This window comes from Anastrepha obliqua, chromosome 2, assembly GCF_027943255.1.
Source record: "Anastrepha obliqua isolate idAnaObli1 chromosome 2, idAnaObli1_1.0, whole genome shotgun sequence".
Lineage (NCBI taxonomy): Eukaryota > Metazoa > Arthropoda > Insecta > Diptera > Tephritidae > Anastrepha > Anastrepha obliqua.
This window is the reverse complement of record NC_072893.1, coordinates 61,714,540-61,733,355: the sequence shown is the minus strand read 5'-3', so window position 1 is coordinate 61,733,355 and position 18,816 is coordinate 61,714,540. Positions and strand designations below refer to the sequence as shown.

The window sequence follows — 18,816 nt, the reverse complement described above, 5'->3', positions numbered from 1 at the left end:
TAGTCGATACTTACACACATACATCAGTAGTTGCAGCCTCTTGAGACCTTGTTTAAGTTGTTCTCAGCTTTTAAGTGAGGGGTTACATTTGGATACTGACGAATAAAGTCCTTTCAGACAAAATATCCCCCACAACGTTATTACATGAATTTTTCTCTTTATAACTTTTACTGTAGAATGGTGTAAAATGTTTTTCGTTTTTGTAATGGTTTTTATTAATAAAAATCACAAAATATTTATTTACTAGGAAACCATTTTGATGTGCCCCAGCCGAAGAAAATGTGGATTAAGAGGTGTGTTCAAAAAGTTTCGCGAATTTTGAATTATCGAGTTTTGATTTTTTTGTGGCGATATTTTGGTACTCATGTCTCTCACTCATGCCGACGAGTTCACCCATTTTGAATGTTCAGTTAATTGTTGACAGCTGCTTTGCTTGCACGGGTTTCGGCTCGTCTTCGATTCTTGCCTATTCAAAAAGATTGATCAAAAAACCTGTATCAAATTTTGTGTGACATACGAAATTAAGTGCGTGGATGCATGCGCGATGAAAAGTGTACCGGACGCCCGAACACTTTGACAACAGGCGAACAAATTGATGATATGAAGAAAATGGTATTGGCCAATCGTCGAATCACCGTTAGAGAAGTTGCTTGTGCCATTCGATTTTTTTCAATGATTTGGGCACGAGATGGGCCGGCGTGAAACTCGTACCAAAACTGCTCAATTTCGACCAAGAGCTAATGAGATGTTGGACTCTGTCCGCAACGACCCAAATTTGCTCCTGAGGGTCATAACTGATGACGCATCGTGGATTTATGGTTATGACGTGGAAACCAAAACTCGATCATCTCAATAGAAGCTGATGCACGAACCAAGACCGAAAAAAGCGCGCCAAGTTCGGTCGAATGTAAAAGTTTTGCTTACCGTTTTCTTCGATTGCATGGGCGTTGTGCATCACGAGTTCTTGCCACAGGGTAAAACGGTCAATAAAGAATATTACCGGCAAGTTATGCGCAATTTGCCTGAATCAATCTGCCAGAAACGCACGGATTTGTGGGAGAACAAAAAATGGCTCTTGCAACACGATAACGCCCCTGTTCACACATCGTTGCTTGTGCGCGACTTTTTGGCCAAAAACAACACACGCATGATGCCACAGTCACCGTATTCCCCAGATCTGGCCCCTATGACTTTTTCTTGTTCCCGAAACTGAAGAGGCCTATGAAAGGACGACGCTACGCTACTTTTGACGAGATAAAGACGGCATCGAGGGAGGAGCTGAACAAGATAAAAAAAATGATTTTTTGATTCAGAAGATTCGAAGATTGAAAAAAATGTTGGCACAAGTGCATAATATCTCATGCGATATTTTCTGAACACACCTCGTATTTAGCAGTTTACCTCAACGGATGGCTGGGAGTTGAATGCAGCCTGAGTACCGCTGAAAATTACTATCTTTGTGCATAGACAGTGGGCATTTCTTCCATTAGACGAATGTCATCACCTTTTAAACTTGTATTCATATTTCCTGCATATTTGGTACATAACTGGGAGAAAAGGAAAGGAAAAGATAAAACTATAAAAGCTATAAGAACAGCGATGAGAAGTTTTGCTCATCTTAAAATTGCAGGGGAATATGAAAGGTAATTTTGCCTTAACTTTTGTCATAACTTTATAACGTTTGTCGGCGTATTTTAAGATAAGATGAGATAAAAAATATTTTAAGAGAGCTCTGTAAGCTCTCTCAATCGGATTTGCGTTCCACCCTATTATACATACCTCACTCAAAAAACTGTAAGGTTACACTCGATGTTCTCAAAAATTGCAGGAAATTGAATTTCAATCCGGTTGAATTGATGTCGTCAATTTTCGATGTGTATACAAGGATTTAAGAGTAAATTATTCTCTGTTTTGTGACTTTTTTTATTTTACATTTTTCCCAGAGCATATTTGGCTATTTGCCTCGTTTACCTTACACGGTTTGTTTGTTGGTGTTGAGCGAGAATATAAAAAATATTTGATTGTGATATTGTAGCATTTGCAGCTACAACAACGCTTATAGTACCTACCCCGTGTTTACTAAAACAACAACTGAAAATAATAAACAAGTGAAAAACACACTGCAAGAATATGACGAAATACGCAAATGAAAATGTTAAAATACGAAAATGTGCATTCAAAAAAAAGCAACACAATAAATAAGAGGTGCGTATAACCGAACAGAGCTCGTTAAAATAACAAAATGAAAAGCAGCATTGAGGTGATGTGTTACCAACAAAGTGAGGGAAAAATAACAAAAAAAAAGGAATATATTAATAAAATAAATATACACGCATACACACAAATAAATAAATAATAACTGCAAATGCAGGGGAAAAAAGTATGAACGAGTGAGTGGATTTGCAAAAACACGTAGCAGAAAAAACTTCCAGCAACAATGTTGCAAGCAACCGCCTCACTGGCCGCACAACAAAAACTGCACTACACTGTTGTTGGCACTGTTACTGTTTACTTTTATCCCTTCCATTTTGTTATTGGTGTTGCCATTTTGCCAGTCATTTAAACAAATGCAGCTGCCAGGCGCCAAAACATAAAATTAACAAAAAAATATTTGTTTTAACAAATAAATATGGCAAAAAGGAAAGCAAAATAATGCGCCTGCATTCATATATACATACACCTGTGTTCAAAATAATAGTAGCGCGACGGATTACCAAGTTTCAATATAGTTTTTTTTTTATTTTTTTATGTTTTTAAAAAAGTATACTGCATTTTATAACAAAAACCATTTAACTCAAAGCTTGACACTTTGCACAAAATTTACAAAAATTTAAGAAATTTTTTAAGATTAGGAACATTTTTCTTACTTCTTAATCGAAATGTTCAGAAAATTTCAAGGTATGCAAGGTATTTTATAGCCCATTAAATTTTAGAATAATTATTGTTTCCTCAGGTGTTCCTGCATGCGGATGACCAGAAGATTTATTATCACATAAAATGCCTGGAAGGTATGTACATTTACTCTCGCGTAAGCGATTTTGACCGAATTTACCAAAACGCACCAATTGTTTCTTTTTCATGCTAACTGGCTCCAATTGGACACACCAAGTAAAGCCAACTCCTTCTCCACCTGATCTTTCCAACGTAAGTAATGAGCCTTCCCGCACGGAGCGTCTGCCAAGCGACCAACCGAATCGGCTGGTGGGGGAAAACGATGGTTGGATCTTCCGCTTCCATTAGAAACCGGCCCCAGTTCGCTGGCAACAGCGGTGCAGTCAACATCGCTCCGCTCGTGAAAGCTGTTTTAAAAGTGTGTTAGGATTTTGCAGTGGCAAAAATGCAGCGATCGTTGGAGCAACGTTACTCGATCAAATTTTGCGTAAAGATAAACATAACGAGTACCGAAACCATTGGGCTACTCAAGGAGGCTTACGAGGACCAATCTTGTGCACTGCGCAGGTAAAACGACGTCACAAGTCGTTCAAGGAAGGCCGGGAGGACGTCGAAGACGTACAGCGATGTGGAAGGCCTTCGACGACGCAAACAGACGAAGATGTGAACCGGGTTCGTGAATGGCAATGCTGTATGTTTTCTGGGGTCATCGTGATATGATTTGGTACGAGCTATTAAAACCAGGTGAAACAGTTGACGGTGCACGCTACCAACGACAATTCGCCGATTTGAGGAGCGCTATACGCCGAAAACGCCCAGAATATGCCGATCGGGGTCACACAGTAATTTTTCTTGATGACAATGCACCGCCAAATAGCGACCCGGGAATTGGTGGAGACGTATGATTGGGAACCGCTGGTGAATGCGGCATCGATGGGCCACGCACTTTCCGAGCAGCGCTTCAATTCTCACGAAGAAGCCAAAAAATGGCTCGATGATTGGTTTGCGGCCAAAGAGGGCCAATTTTTTTGCCGCGACATCCACAAATTGCCTGAGGATGGGAAAAATGTGTCGCTAGCGATGACTATCATTTTGAAGATTAAATTTGTAAACATTTTTGCTTAATAAACTTTTGAAATTGGAAAAAAATCTCATTTCATAGGTATACAGGACGCCATTTTCGGAAGTCTTTTATATGGAAGAAAATGCTCAACACCTAAGCGAAAAAACAATTACGAGAATGTTGAGCCACTTGAAACTTTCATTTTCTTATAAAAATATTAAATGAGCTATAAAACTGCATACCCAGAATTTTCCTAAATATTGTGAATAAAGAGTCTGAAATTATAATAATTTTTTTAATTTTTTTTTACTTATAAAATTTCTTTGAATTAGGTTAAAAATGTGAAGCTTTCATTTATATGGTTTTTTCTGTAGAATAATAAAAAAAAATTATTGCAGAAAACAAAGTAGTTCAAACTTGGTACTTTATCGCGCCACAATTATTTTGCACACAGGTGTACACGCATACATACACATATGCACGAGCATATATAATATGTAAATGCTAAAAGCACTGCAAGGCTGCAAGTGAGTACCAACAAATTACAAAAATAAACCAAAAATAACATTGATGTTGAGCTACTGGGGAAAAGCGGAAAAGAGGCAAGAACGATTTGAATAAAAAAGTGCATAAATAAGAGGAAAAATAAAAAACGAAGAAGCTAAACGAAACGAAAAACATAAAAGCTGCGTAAAAACAACAAACGACCAAATGCAAATGTAATTTATCCTAAGGACATGAGCTAAAACAAATACACTGCATACTTTCCGGCGTTGCGCCACTCAATGTCGCGGTTGCCAAAGTTGGCACATTTGTATCACAACTGGTACATTTTATTTTTTTTCGCTATGCAAGATTTGAAAATTAGCTGAACTGAATGTGGTACATTTTTATAATGTCAAATTAGGGTTTTTTATTGAAATCATTCTTCGTATTTTGATACAAAATAAGTAAATAATGTGAGTTATATTGGTGAGTTTTTTGTTTTTTTTTTTGCATAAGCATTTGATGCCATTAAGCCGTGAAAAGGCTTGCTTACGCCACCGTGCAGAGGAAACAGCAGGTGTGGCCAACTGCAGACCATTAACTGGCTTTCATCGATTTTGCCGAAGTCAGCTGATTTATTGGCGGTATTTTTTACAACAGAGGTCGACAAAAATCGAGATTGTGATTGTGAGTGATATTCGAAAAAATCAACGCAGCCATTGCTCATTACTCCTTTATTTTACATGATTACGCGCCCAGGAACTCGGCTCAGTATTTGGCAGCACTCTAATTCCTGTGCTAACGAACAGCTGATAGCCGAAATGGTGGGCTGACAGTAATAAGCCGCCAAAAAGAACTGATGAAAACATATATTTAAATAAGAGAGAAAAATAAAAATGAAGAAAATATAAATGTATTAAAGTGAGTGTAAAGTTGATATTTTAAGCTAATACATTCTGTCAAAAAAGGACCGGAAATTATTCAATAAAACGCAGATTAATTGTTTAATCATCAAAATTTATTTTGTCGCTTGCAAAATAGGCTACATTCGAAGCAATATAAATATACCAATGATTGAAGCACCTTTTAAACGCATTTCAAGAGATCTTCTTCAGCTCCTTCAGTGAATTCTCCTTCTATTGACTCAAAGCGGCATCCGTGGAGTGGTAATTTAAGTTTTCGGAAAAGAAAAAAGTCGCTGGGGGATAAGTCCGGTGAATACGGTGATTGTTCGATGATATTTGTCGAGTTTTCGATCAAAAAAGTGTTCACAATATGAGCCTTATGAGACGTTGCGTTATCATGGTGCAAAATTCATGAGTTTTCTTTCCACAAATTGGGCCGTTTCCTGCGCACAACCTCTCTCAAGCGCCGCACAACTTCCAAATAATATTCTTTATTTACCGGAACAACTTCCGAGATCACAACACCATCATAATCAAGTCATGCTACTAGACTTTCACTTTTGACCGACTTTGACGTGTTTTTTTGGGATTCGGCTAATGTAGATAGCGCCATTCAGCCGCCTGCTGACGGTTGACTGGTTCGCATGTCAAACTCACGTCTCATCACCTGTTATGATGCGCTGGATAAGCGTAGGGTCCTGATTCACTTGCTCAAGCATGTCTTCGATCACCTTCTTCTGATAATTTTTTTGAAAGAAATTCAACTCTCTTGGAACGCGTCGAGCAGCCACGCGCCTCATGCCCAATTGATGGTGTAAAATGTTGCGAATTGATTCGAAAGACGCGCGTAGGTACACGCTACCTCCATCAAACTTAAATTATGATTTTCCAGTACCATTGCCTTGACTTTTTAGACGTTTTCATCCGTTGATGGGCGACCAGATCGGGGCAAATCTTCCACGATTTTTCGGCCCTCTGTAAAAGCCTTATACCACTCGTAGACCCGTGTTTTTGATAAAATGCACTTTCCATAGACTTTCTGCTACATTTTCAACGATTCAGCACATGAAATCCCGTTCAAAACACAAACTTTAAGACAAATTCTTTGTTCGATATTTTTATCTGTATTGAAAATCGCAGAGCACACCTGCGGTTGACTGATATAATTAAATGCTAAAAACAAGCGAATTGACAGATCACGTTGAAACTCTGCGACACTTGAGAGGACAGTTGCACCAACATTCCTGCAAAAAAATTTAGACATACACAAATGACGCAGCATGTTATAATTATATATTGCTATACGTTTTTTTGCGGCCGCCGTAGCCGAATGGGTTGGTGCGTGATTACCATTCGGAATTCACAGAGAGGTCGTTGGTTCGAATCTCGGTGAAAGCAAAATTAATAAAAACATTTTTCTAATAGCGCTCGCCCCTCGGCAGGCAATGGCAAACCTCCGAGTGTATTTCTGCCATGAAAAAGCTCCTCATAAAAAATATCTGCCGTTCGGAGTCGGCTTGAAACTGTAGCTCCCTCCATTTGTGGAACAACATCAAAGACGCACACCACAAATAGGAGGAGGAGCTCGGCCAAACACCTAACAGAAGTGTAAGCGCCAATTATTTATTTTTTTTTATACGTTTTTTTGAACAAGAAAATGCCAAAAGTACAAAAAAAGTGGATTCGAGGATGTGTCGGAGGACACCGAGCTTCAATTTCCCAATTCAGAAGAAGGAGTTAATTGATTTGTCGTATTTTACAAAAAAACATTTTTTCTATGCTATAAAAAATGAGATTATCTTCTAGCATAGCCTATCACAGACCACCGTTGTGAAAACGAAGCAGAGAAAGACCGCGGCAAAGGTGGCCGGATTCTGTCATAAATGATTTAAAGACAATGAGCGTTGCCAATTGGAAGGGGCTGACTAATGATCGAATTAAATGGAGGAACGTGGCTGCGGAAGGCAGAATCTGCCAAAGACGGTTAAGCCAATCAATAATGATGATGATATATGCATATATGTATGTGTGGGGGTGTAGAAACTGCAAAACTCCCATTTTTTTATAAAATTAGGTTTCTTCCGCTGTGGCATCACTGGCTTAAGTTATAAAAAATGCGCCTTTTGCACAGAGCTCTTACGAAAAAAAGTCATTCGCAGCTTGTCAATACTGCTTGCATTCAACTAACATTCTATTTTCATTTCACTCACCTCTCTCCTTCTAACAATCAAGGTTACTCTCATAATTTTGCTGCAGAAGACCAAACCTTGTTATCTTTCAACTTTTTGCTTGTACTGGTAAAATATGAAGAAAATCCTTCGTGCAGAACCCTATACTTTTCAAGTAGAAGCGTATCCATCCAAATATTATCCAATTTTCATAGAATTTGTTTTATGTATCCACAAGGTGTCACAAGGCTAATCATCCAACTTCGAATAAGAAAAAAAAATGAATACAAAAGATTCACGGAAGTTGAGGTCGCTCAACCCAGTTTTTACATCTTACAATCCATGGTGTATGTATCCTGCATCTTTCTATTCCTCCCACTGTAATCTATCCGGGTGTAGTGCAATGGTCTTACTGACTGAGTGCTTGTACTTGCCCAACCCCACACAAATCGAATCTAATCTAATCTGATTTAAAGTGCATGTTCCAATTTTGTATATGGAACAACAACCGTCAACAAAAAAAAATCTGTAACGTTAATAAATAGTAATTAGGACAAGTATCCTGTGCGCCCGCGTAAATATACTAAATGACTATTCAACGGGATCCGATTTATATTTAGTGTATTTTCAGCGGCCGCTGTAGCCGAATGGGTTGGTGCGTGACTACCATTCGGAATTCAAATAGAGAACGTAGGTTCGAATCTCGATGAAACACCAAAATTAAGAAAAACATTTTTCTAATAGCGGTCGCCACTCGGAAAGCAATGGCAAACCTCCGATTGCATTTCTGCCATGAAAAAGCTCCTCATAAAAATATCTGCCGTTCGGAGTCGGCTTGAAACTGTAAATCCCTCCATTTGTGGAACATCATCAAGACGCACACCACAAATAGGAGGAGGAGCTCGGCCAAACGCCCAGAAAGGGTATACGCGCTAATCATATATATATATATTTTCAGATCGTTTGTTACATTTTAAGGAAAAAATTTGTATAAATTAAATATTGCATATGGCAACCTTGCCCAATATGCACACACTCTGTTTGTCAGGCTGCATGCAGTGCGGACCCGCCAACCACCGTTTTACTGCATCTCTGCGTTGACGTTGTTGCTGATGTTAAGGTAATCAAAAAAACAAAAAAAAAAAGGTTGTATGAAAGCTAGTTGAAGTGCAACAACAAAAGATTGTTGAAAAGTGTAGTTTTCGTATTGTGGAGCATAGTGGAACAGGAAAACAATATGCGGAGGGATTCATTTGCAGTTTTTAATTTTGTGGGCATTTGTTTTTATATATTTTTGAATTTTTATTCACTTGTTTACGTTTTTAGTCTTCTAATTTGTGTAGATATTTTAAAGTTTTATACTTTTTTTATTTTTCTCTCATTCATCGAAATTTGTTCGTTTTTATTCCCAGCCATTTTTTTTGAGAGGTGGACTGGCAAGCCAAGCTTTCAGGATTTTAAATTTTATACATGCCTACATCCAATGCGCCGCAATATTTCAATAATCATCGTAAAGTTTCAGCTCTCAAATCTGACGGCAATACTTATTTGGTCTTGAAATTTTAACATATGTATAAAGGTATCTCTTTAAACAAGGCTTTGAAATTGATAAAATTTATTAGAGAATGGGACATTCGTGGCTCATTCGTTGGGCGAAATATGAATTAGCCCAACTAATAATCGAAGGAGAAATAGAAAGAAAAAGGAGGATAGGTCGAAAACAGATATCCTGGTTGAGAAACATCCGCAAATGGACAGGATTGAGGACGATTGGGGAACTCATCCACACGGCCCAAGACAGAGAAGGATATTCCAGTTTTATTGGTAATGTAATGGTGGAATATAAAAAAGTTTGTAATAAGAAATAATTTTTATTAATAAATGTGACCGCCAACATCTATCAGTTGCTCGAAAGAAGCATCTGCTCTCTACACAGCATATTGATAAGCAGTTATCTTTCGCTAGAACGTCCCTGACTCAGCCTGATAGCTACTGGGATGATGTGATATTCTGCGATGTGACTAAAGTTATGCTGTAATACATCGATGAACCTAATAGAGTGTGGAAGCAGGTATTAAACGCACTGGAAAGCGTAATATTATACCAGCAGAGAAAATTGGTAAATTTCCAGGTATGGAAAGGGAAGAAAAAAATACACAAACCTCAGTTTAAATTCTACCAGGACAACGATCCAATATATAAAGCTCATATGGTCAGAATATGGCTTCTTTTTAATAGTAAAGTATTAGATGCATCAGCCCAAAACTCCGATACTAATCCAAGAGAAAATTTTTGGGCATATTTAAAGAAAAAGGTTGCACAAAAACAATCAAAAGGTCGAGTAGAGCTCAAAGACGTTATTTTAGAAAAATGGCAGGAGTATGATGATCAAAAATTTATTTATGTTAAGAAAAGCAGACTTCAAGGTGATATAGATGCTCGGGGCAGTCATTTAAAGTACTGATTCCCATTTCATGTTTTAAAACATATAACTTAAAGCTATGAGCTGCCTGGAGGAATCATCGGCCCAAAGCTCTTCAAAGATGAAAACGAATGACGAATGCTATCGCGTCATGATAAACGACTTTTTAATGTCGCAAACTCAAGTCTGTGATCTCCATAATGTTGTGTTGCAACAAAACGGCGCTACTTGCCATACAGCCCATGGAACAATGGATTTACTACGTTGTCGTTTCGATGTTAATTTTATCTCTCGTCTCGGACCAGTGGATGGGCCACCAAAATCGTGTGATATCACACCTTTGAACATTTATTTGTGGCGGTATGTAAATTCTAAACTCTTTTTGACATGTCAGCTTCGATTGAAAGCCAATATTACTAAATTTATTCCCGAGAAAGCGACAGAAGTTCTGCAGCGAGTCATTCAAAATTGATGTTTACGGATGACCGAATTACGGCGCAGTTAGCGCCCACAATTGAAAGATATTTTCTTAAGCAAATAAATGTCAGGAATAGTTACACAAAAATAATAAAGATTGCCCAATCAATTTGAATTTTCGTTGTTTAATTTCAATTTAAAATCCGATACCTGTAAATTAATCACCCTTTACTTTCACGCCAGTTTTTATGTGCTGTTCCTAAAAAAAAAATTTGTTTTTCCAAAGAACTGAATTGAATTTTCATCAAGCAGAGCAGCATTAGCTAGAAAACAGCCATGCTTCAGATTGCATTCGAATCTACGCAACTGATAAAAAGAAGACAAGAGCTTTTCACGTAACTCAATACGAATGGCAATCATGTTTGCTATTGCGCCAATCGATTTTTGTTTTCTTCTCCGTTTTACCAATAGAACGAAAGCAATCGCCTCGGTTATTTGTAGTTGAAAAAAACAAACAGTTTCTGCATTCATTCATTCATAATTGGCGCGTACACTTCTGTTAGGTGTTTGGCCGAGCTCCTCCTCCTATTTGTGGTGTGCGTTTTGGTGTTGTTCCACAAATGGAGGGACCTACAGTTTCAAGCCGACTCCGAACGGCAGATATTTTTATGAGGAGCTTTTTTCATGGCAGAAATACACTCGGAGGTTTGCCATTGCCTGCCGAGGGGCGACCGCTATTAGAAAAATGTTTTTATTAATTTTGCTTTCACCGAGATTCGAACCAACGACCTCTCAGTGAATTCCGAATGGTGATCACACACCAACCCATTCGGCTACGGCGGCCGCGGCAGTTTCTGCATAACCTTGGCTAAAAATGCATTCGCGGAAGATTGACAAAGAGAACGGAGCGACAGAAAACAAAAAAAATATTCTCGATAAGAACTTAGCAGCTGTTACATATTGCGCAAATACGCTGATGTTACTTTCACAACTTCCCTGCAATGAAAACCTGAACTATTCAGAAAAGATTCTACATAAGAAATGGTATTTGATGGAAGAAGTCGAACTAACTAGCTTGAGAGTGACTAAAATTGTATCAGTTGTAAAATGCCGTATTTTAGATTTATATGTAAAATTATGTTTGTATGTAATAGGTAAGAAATATCAAACGCTTAGGACGCACGAAATGAGGCACAACCAAGGCGCATTCATTAAAGGTGGTGGCACTAGCCCAGCAACAATGTTTTGTACGTTTCATTGTCAAAGCAAAGTATTTACAAAATAGAAAACAAGAAATGAATTCGCCTTGATGCATTCTGGGCTGACAGCCACATGGACACGGCAAAAAAAAAAAAAAACAAATCAGCTGATTTGCCGATACCACCTTTAATAGACTCGCCTTGGGCACAACTCAAAATGTCTAAATTTTCAGTCAATATATAGAATTTGCTCAATATTAATCTGCCTATTAATACACAAATTCATTTTAATCGTTTTTCATCGTTTTTTCAGCAAGCAATCCGGCAAGTTAGCGCCTAAAGGTATACAACGTTGACGAGCAGTTCAATGCTACTGTTAATTAATGCCAAATTTGCGGCTAAAACGTCAACACGATGCGTTTGGAAGTGGTAATAAGAAACATCGTGCGCTCATTAAAACGCCAACACTAAGAAAAGCAATAACTTTCAAATTCAAAGTTTTGAAAAATTATTAAATATTAAAAAATGCAACTCGCAACTTACAACGCAGAAACTTTGAAACTTTCCACGCGTGGCCGCCAGACGCTGCTTCTGCTATTGGCACTAAACGATCAACTTGACTTTGGTCAGCAATTAACTGCTACGCCACACGTGACCCGGCAGCTACTACCGCAACATACACATGCATACATAGTTGCAGTGGCGCGTTGCAAGAAAATAACTACTGCAATAGTTGAGTGCTGGTTGCAAGGATTGAAGTGCGCCAGCGAGCAGTTCGCTTGCTCGCTTTAAACACACCCGCTAATATCTCTTTCAAACATTTTCAATGCTCATAATCAGCACAGTCAACATTTAAACAAGCAACAATAAAAACAACTGTAACAACAAGAAGTGTGAAAAGGAATGAGGGAGCTAGAAATTTAAGCGAGTTTTGCTAGAGGTTATTCTGAAGAAAAAAGTTTAATCCTGCATTCAATGTTGCTGCGGTTGAAAGTTCACTTCGCTACTCTCTCGCCCAATCCCGCATAGAACTGGGAAGCGCTGGCAGCGACAATCTGTGAAAATTCCCTGCATGCAACCGCAAGTGGCAAGACACGATGAGAAACAATGTAGTTCTGGTATGGTGGCTTAACAAATGCATGGGGTCTACATAATTTTATTTTGCTTTCTATTTCTCAAAGTTTCGAAAGTTGTTATTTCGTTTTTTTGTATTTTTTTTTTTAATTTAAATTGTTTTGTTTTTTAATTATGCCCTGAATTCTGTCCAAGGGTTGGCAAGTTGGGTAGGAATATCATTGCACTTGTGTTGAAACAACTTACTAAAAAGAGGCAGCACTAAGTGTTATTGTTGTATTGTATTATGAGTTTCCGTTCATATCATTAACATTAAAAAACATAAAGCAGTACGATTATCATAACTATTTTTTTCAATTGAAAATAATGGATTTCTATGTCTCCAAACTAATATTAAAGAACTAAAAATAAATAATTAACGCGTACTCTTCTGATAGGTGATTGGCCGACCTCCTTCCCTAATTTGTGGTGTCGGACATCCTGAGGGACATGCCGATCAATGACCTGAAACATTCTGTCGAAAAGCTTTTAGATCGCGTAAAACAGTGTATCGAGGAGACGTGAGGCCATTTTGAATAAATAAATAAAATAAAATAAATAAATACAAAATAAATAAACTCGAAGTTATCAGAACAAAGCTTCTGTCGTTTCTAATTTAGCTCAGTCTTATTTATTTTGAACTTCACCTTGTATATCACAATTTGAGTTCTTTCCTCAACGATACTAATCAGAAGCTTAACAGCGTATCAGAAGAATCTAAAGTAAATTTTATGCTTTGTACAAATAAGAAGCTTTCGAAAAATCAATAAGATCAAGGACTCACAAATTTGAGAAGGGGTTTGCAAAATGCTATATTAGTTGGACTATAATGAAAGTCTTTGGGGACAAGAACAATTACAGCCTTCAGGAAATATCAGGTCAGTCCATAAGTTCGTGCGTATTTTACCCATAATTTCACTTTTGTACGATTTTTGCATACAAAATATTAGTCGCGGAATATAGCGGAACTAGGCGGCCGCCGTAGCCGAATGGGTTGGTGCGTGATTACCATTCGGAATTCACAGAGAAGAACGTTGGTTCGAATCGCGGTGAAACCCAAAACCCCTCGGCAGGCAATGGCAAACCTCCGAGTGTATTTCTGTCATAAAAATATCTGCCGTTCGGAGTCGGCTTGAAACTGTAGGTCCCTCCATTTGTAGAACAACATCAAGACGCACACCATAAATAGGAAGAGGAGCTCGGCCAAACACCCAGAAAGGGTGTACGCGCCAACTATATATAATACATATATATGTGTATATATATATTATTTTTGATATATTGTGCATTCAACAAGTGATTTTAATAGCGGATAGATGCACGTGTTGTTAAAAAATAAAATCGAATCTTCGAACGCGTATAAGAGGCATATTTTGTGTTTTTTTTATAAAAATGCAACAACTGCTGCTGCAGAAATAAACACTGTTCACGGAGAGAATACCGTGAGTGTAAGGACTGCGCAAAAGTGGTTCTCAAAATTCCGAAGTGGTAACTGCGACGTGGAGGATGCCCCGCGCGCTGGTCGTCCTAAAGTCTTTAACTCCGACGCCTTGCTCGAACTCGTGGAAGCTCAGCCAAATTTGACAGTCGATATGATAGCTCAGAGGTTAAATTCATCGCATACAAAAGTTCACAGGCACCTGGTTCAGTTGGGAAAAGTTTCAAAACTGGGAAAATGGGTTCCGCATAGACTTTCCGTCGCCAACCTTCAGCAGAGAGTGAATGTATGTTCTCAGCTGCTGCAATGGCTTGAAAATTAAAGTTTTTTGAACCGTATCGTTACTGATGGTGATGAAAAATGGGTCCTTTACAATAAACCTGTTCGCAAGCGCCAATGGTTAGATAAAGATGAAACACCAGAACCGACCCCTAGAGATGGTCTTCACCCCAAGAAAATTCTCCTGTCTATTTGGTGGGATATAGCCAGTATTGCTTATTATGAACTTCTGGAACCAAACCAGACGATGGCTGCTGATTATTATTCCCATCAGCTATCAAACCTGAATGAGGCACTTCACAAAAATCGACCGTCTTTAGTGAATAGTCGCAAACTTTTGTTTGACCCCGGCAACGCAAGACCTCATACCGCAAGGCAAACATTAGGCAAGCTGAACGAGCTCAGAAGGAAGCTAATGCCGCATCCACCATACTCTCCGGATATTGCACCTTGTGATTATCACCTTTTCCGTGGACTTCAATCCTATTTGAGCAACAAGAACTACTCCTCAAAAGAAGTTATAAAAAGGGATATCGAAGCGTATTTTGGCTCCAAGGACAAACAATTTTTTGAGCAGGGAATTAAAAATTTGCCTAAACGTTGGAAAGACATTGTAAATAGTGAAAGAAAATATATTATTGATTAATAAATACTTTAAACATCTTTTTTATTAATTTTAAAACCACCTTAAAAAAACGCACGAACTTATGGACTGACGTGATACATGTAACCTGTGTGCGTGTACTAAGAATAAACGACTGCATAGACTGACAAGTTTCACAAGCTTCAAAAATATCCCATCCTCCCAATAGCATTAAACTTGACGCTTTCAAAATCCTTGCCTCAGTTATCCCTTTAAATTGATTTTGTTTTCTTTCAGTGTAAATAAGCCTTTGAAGTGCTGAGCTGGAGGGCTGCAGTAGCTTTTGCTGGCGCTGCTAAAATAGCTCTTAAGAATGTCAGATTCAATTTTTCGCTATTTCGCATGCATATTACAGGGTTTTAAATTGCCTGGAAAAAAGTTAATAAGTCAAAAATAATTGCTGTAAAAGATCTGTATCATCCTTTCAGTATAGAAAGTTGTAATTTGAAATCAATAGCCAGCAGAAATGGTTCCTTTAGAAAGGGATGCTTCCAACGGCTGAAGCAGAGAGGCCGCTTAAATTGTTGAAATATTCTTCGAAAGTAACATTTTTTTATTTCTTATCAATAACACGGTGCTACAAAATAAAAATAAAACGGAAGAACTCTTCAAGTGATATAGTGCACCTTTTAGGTCAAGACCAGTACAACACAAAACTGTGTTTAGAAAATTCAAAACACCCTCAAATTTTTTATTTATTGTTAAAAAACCGATTTATGGTGTTTTTGATGAAGTAAAAATCCATAACTAACCCATTTTTCAACCGATTTTTTATTTCAATATGGTCTTGGGAAGGGGAGTGTATGTGCGTTATGAATGTACAGGTATATAATTCTACGATTGAACGATTGACGTTCAAAAGAAATTTTCAATAACAAGTTCTGATTTGTGCAATTTTTCCACGTTCCAACGGAGGCCAGAAGTATATATGGTACATATTTTTAAACTCCAATTAAATGTGCTCGAAATAAGCTATTTTTCATCTTCATACATAAAAAACTGTACGGTTTTTTTCCACATTTTTTAAAATTCAGCTGAACCAAGACTGCGAAAGAATACTGCAGACCGAGAGTGCTCATCGTGGCTAATTTTGAAAGACAGCAATAAGTTTAACTAACTATGAATACATCTAACATATCAAAACTCATTATAACCCAAGCTTACCTAATCCAAACTGGCCAACCGAAACTTGCATGACACAGCAAAACCCTTTGCAATTTGCTGGTAGGCATGTAAAATTTAATGAGTGTGAGAAATCATCACTCTTAAATGATCAAGACCTTTTAAAACTTAGCATAAGTGCATCTAACCTAACCTAACCTTACCTAAACTTATTAAGTAAACATATTATTATTAGAAGGCCATTACGCACTGCGACCAGAGCTGATCTATTGTGTAAACATAAATCAGAATGTGTGATAAGCGTAATCATTTTTGTTACATCTGCGGAATGTTTGTTGACAGAAAGCCTTCTTTTTGAACGCACATACATTGGAAGTCAGTGATTTGAAGCTGAATATGTTTGTTCAATGTGCACTACTGCAATTAAAAAATGGAGATATGAAAAACGCGGCACGCGTCTTTTACCGATAACGATTCCGATGGTTTGGCATTATCAGAAACCCGTGACCGTATAAAGTATGCGGATGTTATAAGTATCTCCAAACCAGTCTTACGAAAAATCCAAGACGAGCAAATTTCAACAAAGACAGAAGATTCTGATGACGGAAATTTAAATGCATATAGCGTAGATAGACCTTATATTGCAATTGGAGCAAGTTTAAATGTACGTAATTTAGTATCCAATGAAGACTATCGTGACCATCCTGTAAGGTTATGTTATTTTGTGTTATGCTAGGTAAAGATACGTTACGTTTATTTGTAGATGTTTTGAATCGCGTACACATAAAGTACAATGCAATAGGTAGAATTGTGCTACGTAGGGTTCTATTTAGTAAATTATTCAAGGTTACATCGAGTTTGGATAGGTTGGCATTGCAAACTAATCAAAATGACTTCCTTTTGCAATGCAGAAAAACAGCACAATGGGTTCGATTGTCTCACATTGTGTACGGTTGGATGGATTTCGTTAACGTAAGGGTAGGTGAGGTTTAGTTAGGTAATACTACGTCCGGGTACGTCAGAAAATTGCAGAAGTGAAGTCAGCAAATTGCGTTACTTTTTGCATTATTCTGTTTTTTTTTTGACATTTTAATAGTCTTCTACGGTCTCTGTTCAACTCGAGAATGTTCTGTTTTCATTTTATTTCTACAAAAACTTTCTTCACTGGGAAAATTTCTTATAAATTTGTTTTGTTTTTTTTTTTTTTGTTTTAGATTACTGATTTTTTTACATTCGAAATAGACACAGCTATACAGGGTTGCCCATATTCGACAAATCTTTGCGTGAATTGAATCTTATACAGGAATAAATGCAAATCAATGCGGATAATTCGTTGTAAAGTGGTCCGAGCAATGCCCAACTGCTGAGAACTGCGGTTTTGGGATATCCTTGGCGACGTCTCAACACTGGCCCGTACAAGAGCAATATTCTCATCCGATCGCCTTGGTCGGTTTTGATTTGGCCTCTTTGGATTAGAAAGAGCATCACCAGTCGAAAACCTTTCGTACAAACGTTTAATGGTGTTCTTAGAAAGCGCACGTTTCACATTATTTAATTTTTTATACGCACGTGGAGTTTTGACAATTGACTTCTTTTGTTGAATGTAAATTTCAACAATTTGGGAGCGCTCGTGTGGCGTGTACTGTTCCATGGTAAAAATCTGCTTGGACTGATGCTTCTAACGCGGTATGTCATTAAGCGATCTGACATCTCTGTCAAAAGATACAGGGTTACCAGATGGGTCCGTCGAATATTGGCAACCCAGTAGACTTTCTACTAATAAATTTCAATATTATCGACAACATCTCGCTAAACTCGCAAAAATTGAAAAAATTTACTACAATTTAAGTTTTGTGTTGAAAAATCAGTGGTTATTTTTGCTTAGCTCGAAAAATAGAGGACATGCATCAGAAGAACTAACATTAACCTCAACAAAACTGTTTCAAGATTGGAAATCGGATAAAATGCAGACGAGCTACGAATTTTTAAGTGTCGGAAAATACCAAAAATCGGTTTTTTAACGATAAATAATTGAGGATGTTAAAAATTTTTTGAACACGGTTCTCCGTCGTTCTCGGCTAGATCTACAGTGCTCATCACGTCACTTCAAAAGTTCTGATTCACTGTAGCACCGTGTAATTGAAGTATAAAAAAGTTTATTAAATAAAAATTATATTCCCAGAACTTGCTTCTTTTATAAAAAAAATTAGTATTCGAAAAAATATGCAAAGAAAGTGTTTAAATTTCGGTTTATGTTGTAAGTTATTTTTAAATTTGTTCCTGCAAATAAATAAAATAACTAAATTCAAAAAATGGCTGCCATCCGTGACAATGTTTCACCTTAAGCGAAGCATTGCCGTGACCAGGATTCGAACCTGGGTTACTACGGCCACAACGTAGGGTCCTAACCACTAGACGATCACGGCTATTGGAAGCTTATCGCTGAAGCCATTTGAAAGTGAATAAGAGCGAAAAAGAAGATAAAAATCAGTAAATATGTACGCGCATATGCATATGCGTATGTTTAGACGTGCCTCAGCCACACCCAAGGCAGCGGCGGTTGCCTATGGTGCAACAGCAGCAACCGAAAACCACTTAGCGGTAATTGAAAATAGCAGAAATTGGCGTGAAAAAGTAACAGCAGCAATAGCAAAAGAAGTAAAAAAATA

The 18,816-nt window shown here is 37.7% G+C and overlaps 1 non-coding gene across 1 annotated transcript; it reads right to left on the bottom strand.

Annotated features, from left to right (window-relative positions):
• Positions 1 to 18,501: 18,501 nt before the first annotated feature.
• On the bottom strand, positions 18,502 to 18,573 carry Trnah-gug (transfer RNA histidin (anticodon GUG)). Its single transcript has one exon. It is a non-coding gene; the product is annotated as a tRNA-His (tRNA).
• Between the last annotated feature and the right edge of the window lie 243 nt (positions 18,574 to 18,816).